Source organism: Prionailurus viverrinus, chromosome A1 (genome assembly GCF_022837055.1).
Source record: "Prionailurus viverrinus isolate Anna chromosome A1, UM_Priviv_1.0, whole genome shotgun sequence".
NCBI lineage: Eukaryota > Metazoa > Chordata > Mammalia > Carnivora > Felidae > Prionailurus > Prionailurus viverrinus.
Window position 1 is genome coordinate 17,646,842 of NC_062561.1, and position 5,583 is coordinate 17,652,424.

A 5,583-nucleotide genomic window follows, 5' to 3' on the forward strand; every position below is an offset into this window, starting at 1 on the left:
ACCCAAACACATACATACTGATTTAGTTGTTCCAAGACCACAACTTTATAGGCACAGCACTGTGCATGTGTATCCTTGCAGATTTGAAATGAGGGAGAGTAACAGGGGTAGAGACTAATGCAGAGGGCCACTCAGGCAGGGTGGGCTCTCCGGGGAGCAGAGAGTTAGGTGAGCAGAATTGTTTGTTACGAAGTACCTTGGTATTGACACCTGCAGAAGGTAGGGGAACGGAACAGGTTGGGCAGAGGGAGGTAGCAAGCTATAGTACAGTCCAAATGACCTCAGAAAACCCCATGGGGAGCTCTGCCAGTAAAACCATCCCTCAGAGTTATCTTGAGTTAGGCTGAAATGGCCAAGCCTTCCTATGACCTTCTTGATTAGTCATTGGGTATGGAGCACCTGGAAAAAAGGTTGGACCTGTGTTACCCAACCAAAGTGGGCCCGCTCCTCGGTGAGTTATAGACCAAGATGGCACCAGGTAGAATTGCCTCACGAAGTCAACTACATTTTTTCTAACAAGGAGATCATGGGGAGTGATAATTTAAAGCTATGTCTCCCATAAAGAGGGAAGGCAAGTTCCTCTTATTAGTGCTTGGGATGAATACTCAGAAGAGGATTTTAACATTATCACGAGGCCTAGGTAACTGCTGGTCACTTCTGGCACTTTCTGATTCATCTGTGCAGGCCTCTTCCTCAAATGTTTCTTTTTCTGTCTTAGCAGTTTGTTAGTATGCTTCTAAAATGTAAGACTGACAGTGGGGCAGAAGCTTTGGCTAGAAATTTCCTGAGGTCGGGTGGGGTGGGGGGTCATGTTGGTGACACGTGTGAGGGTCTGTCTGTGGCCAGCTACGGCAATCCCTAAACCCTAAAGAGTCTGCAGGGGAAGGCTCTCAGCTGGCAACATGGCCAACGGGGGAGGAATCAGGTCCTTCCTGATCAAGGTATCTGTCCCACCAGTGACCTGAGACATACTCCTACAGGGCAAGTAACCCCATGAGAACCGGCTCACAGACTTAGCAGGCTGGATCCCTGCACTTCCAGCTGGTAATGCAAACTCCAGAAATAGGGTCTCACAATCAAGGCCTTTCACCTCTTCTCTTGAGGAACAAAATGCAACTTCATGAAACTTCAAACATGTGCAACAAACCAAATTCAGTGGAGTGCCACGTAATTGGCAAATCTGAGACAGATACGGTGTAACCACTGTGTTGTATAAGCGATGACTTATACATCACAGCAAAACAGAAATTTATTTTTGTCTCCCCCCAACTCCTTAAATGCTATTAAATAATCTTTCCGTGCTCCAACCTGAAAATGTTGGCAGGCTTATCACTCTTCCTCCGTCTCAAATAAAACCGAGTCATTTTCTGTCGCAAGCATCACTTCACAATAGTAATTGAAATACCCCGTCCAAGATTGCCTTAGCCTGAAGTCCTCTCCCTGCTTCATTTCAGAAGCCTGACTGGCAGGCAGAGTCATATGCTGGCTCTATGCTTCCTGGCCATGCCAGATGATTAAAGATCATCCCTCATCTTCCGGGGATCTTTCAAAGGCTTCTCGTGCTCCCTGGCAGGTTCTTCTCACAGGAAGTTTTCTTGATCTGCCAGTTTGGGGCTGTTTTTGTTTTGCTGAGGTCTCCTCGTAGATCCAGGAACAAGGTCTAAATCCACTCCACATTGTCTCTTCCCTGCATGGCTCACAAACTGGGATGGCAGTCTGGTCCCAAGAGAGTAAACCCCTCCCCACCCCCCTGCCAGGTCTACCACCAAAGCAGCCAGTACTCTTTCACCCTCAAGGGGCCCAGGTGACAGAAACTGAACCTTGGTCTATAGTCAGCTTTTGTTTTCTCATGCAAGAATCAGGGCTCGGGCCTCTGAAGTCACTACCAAGGAGAATACATTTCAAAGGTTTCCAAGGGGTTTTTCCAAAGCTTTCCTGTTAAACTTGGGGCTGGCTGCAGTGCCTGGTGGCCCGCAGGGCATGACAATGCCTCGATTTTCTCTAAAGAATTCTCTTTATCTTCATGAGGTCCCAATAGTTCATTTTTGCTTTTAATTCCCTTGCCTTTGGAGATGTGTCAAGTAAGAAATTGCTGCGGCTGAGGTCAGAGAGGTTTTTTTCCTGCTTTCTCCTCTAGGGTTCTGATGGTTTCCTGTCTCACATTCAGGTCCTTCATCCATTTTGAGTTTGTTTTTGTGTATGGTGTAAGAAAGTGGTCTAGTTTCATTCTTCTGCATGTTGCTGTCCAGTTCTCCCAGCAAGGAAACAACCAACAAAACTAAAAGGCAACCAACGGAATGGGAAAAGATATTTGCAAATGACATATCAGACAAAGGGCTAGTATCCAAAATCTATAAAGAACTCACCAAACTCCACACCCGAAAAACAAATAATCCAGTGAAGAAATGGGCAGAAAACATGAATAGACACTTCTCTAAAGAAGACATCCGGATGGCCAACAGGCACGTGAAAAGATGTTCAACGTCGCTCATCAGGGAAATACAAATCAAAACCACTCAGATACCACCTCAAGCCAGTCAGAGAGGCTAAAATGAACAAATCAGGAGACTATAGATGCTGGAGAGGATGGGGAGAAACAGGAGCCCTCTTGCACTGTTGGTGGGAACCAAACTGGTGCAGCCACTCTGGAAAACGGTGTGGAGGTTCCTCAAAAAATTAAAAATAGACCTACCCTATGACGCAGCAGTAGCACTGCTAGGAATTTACCCAAGGGATACAGGAGTGCTGATGCATAGGGGCACTTGTACCCCAATATTTATAGCAGCACTTTCAACAATAGCCGAATTGTGGAAAAAGCCTAAATATCCATCAACTGATGAATGAATAAAGAAATTGTGGTTTATATACACAATGGAATAGTGCTTGGCAATGAGAAAGAATGAAATATGGCCTTTTGTTGCAACGTAGGTGGAACTGGAGAGTGTTATGCTAAGTGAAATAAGTCCTACAGAGAAAGACAGATACCATATGTTTTCACTCTTATGTGGATCCTGAGAAACTTAACAGAAGACCATGGGGGAGGGGAAGGGAAAAAAAAAGTTAGAGAGGGAGGGAGCCAAACCATAAGAGAATCTTAAAAACTGAGAATCAACCGAGGGTTGATGGGGGGTGGGAGGGAGGGGAGGGTGGGTGATGGGTATTGAGGAGGGCACCTGTTGATGAGCACTGGGTGTTGTATGGAAACCAATTTGACAATAAATTTCATATTAAAAAAAAAAAAAAGAATTCTCTTACCAGTCACCAGTCTCCTCACAACATCCTCTCACAGACCCTTGTCGCCTCTCTGGTCTAGCTGGGAGAGTTAAGTGTGGTGGGAAGGGTTCTTGAAACTATTTCCTTTGGGTATCTACATATGGCGGAGGCCCAATTTATGGTGACTTTGGTAATCTGATGTCTACGCGGCAATGCCTCAGTGTCCCCTGAAGTAGCCAGAGCTCCTGGTAATATCCTTTTCTACACCATAGTGGGCCAAGCTGCCAACAAAGCCTGGTGGTCAGGGACGGGCTGCTGGATGGGCTGAGAGCCTGTGGCTGGATCCAGCCACACAGAGTTCTTCCTCTATAGTCTCCTTTCTGAGTGTATAGATCGTGGCTTCCATGTAAGCTAAATGTCCTGTGGGGAATAACCCAACTAATTTATCATAAATTCTCAGAGAAACTCAATGCTTTTTTTTAAATGTAGAATTACTATTTTGTAGAAGATTTGTACAGCTCAAAGAGAGTTTATAGACCATCTAATTACTCATCTTTATTTTATAAATGAGGAGACGGGTCTCCCAAGAGATTTCACGTAATCGCTTGTTTATTAAACCATATTATTTGTTGTCTCTTTTTTGCCAGGTATTAATGCTTGTGCTGTAATAGCTAATAACCCAATCCTTGCCCCTCATGGAATTTGTTTTCCAGTGAAGGTGAGAGTCCTAAATGTGCTAACAAAATGCATCACCATCAGAAAGTTCTTGTTTGAATCTAGTGTAAGAGCCTGGATTCCTTACTAATCCAGGGTCAGCTCGCTGGGATGACCAGGAATGCATTTTACAATGGACTCTTTATTGGGTAAGGCCTCTGAAACTCAGGACTCACTGTTCATGAAGAGTGGCAGGTGTAATCTTAACTGCGGTATGTGTCAATTGGCTTTTTATACGTGAGTTACATGGAAGAATTATAATCTTTACAGGATGATTTACAGCTATTGAGATTTACCTTTAAATTAAAATGCAAGCATCTTTTAGGGGGTGCCTGGGTGGCTCAGTTGGTTAAGCGTCCGACTTCGGCTCAGGTCATGATCTCACACTCGGTGAGTTTGAACCCCGCGTCGGGCTCCGTGCTGACAGCTCAGAGCCTGGAGCGTGTTTCAGATTCTGTGTCTCCCTCTCTCTCTGACCCTCCCCCGTTCATGCTCTGTCTCTCCATGTCTCAAAAATAAATAAACGTTAAAAAAATTAAAAAAAATAAATAAAATGCAAGCATCTTTTGATAATTTTTTTCTTAGATCCTAACAGGGTATATATCGGCTAGAAAAATTCCTGATTCCTTTTGACCTTTGGAAATATCTACAGCAGGATGCTGAATTTACAGACCACTATGTACCTTCCCCTTTGCAAATAAAAAGAGCTAGGTAAATGTTAGCAAGGAATCAGTTTTGAACATTGATCACTTTGCAAAAAAAAAAAAAAAGTACATGCAAATAAAGGTTACCTCCTAGAAATTTCAAAGACAGGGCTCCAAATGAAGGCTAATCAATTATCTCTTACTTAGCAATTTGGATAACTTTTAGCATCAACTTAGAAATCCTTTCTATGTGTCTTTAATTTCCAATTGAAATTCACCTTCATTCCAGGACTTAAAATCATCTCAGCTGAGTGCCATATTCCAGCCAGCATCAGAGAAAACTCTATAATATATATATATTTTTAAGTACTAGTATAGATGTGGATAGATGTGGTTACCTGAGACTGTGAAAATATTTTCTATTTAAGATACATTTTGAACTTTTTGGAAAAAAACATATCACCAGATATCTACCAAATGCCATTATTATTAAGGCATCTTGGAAGGATTTTTTAAATAAAGTCTTCTGTTTCCCTTGGTGTTGTTAATATTAATTTAAACTCAGTTCAGTAAAGTGTCAGTCATGATCATGTGTGAGGGGACATGTGTAAATAACACTTTATAAATAAACTGTGAAAATGTGATATTTTCCAGAGGCAGTAATGTCTCACTAAGTCTATTTTTGTTCTTGTTGGATATGGGAGTAAAAATTTTTTCAAAGTCTTGGAAAGATAGATTTTAACCTCAGCAGATTTATTAGGGATGGCAGTCTCTCCTCAGAACACGTAGGTAAAAATGAAATGAGGCAGAGGAATAAAGGAAGCAATTTTTGGTTAATGGTGTCTCTGAGGAAATCCTTTCATGACATAGCTTCCCGTTTTGTATACCACTATTGCCAAACTGTAAAGCCTTTGTGGCCTGTTTCCATTTTAACTACATCTCCCTTTTTAAAAAAAGTTAAAGGAATTAGGTAGAAGGCTGTTGAACCAAGATTAGTTGTAGTACGAAACCA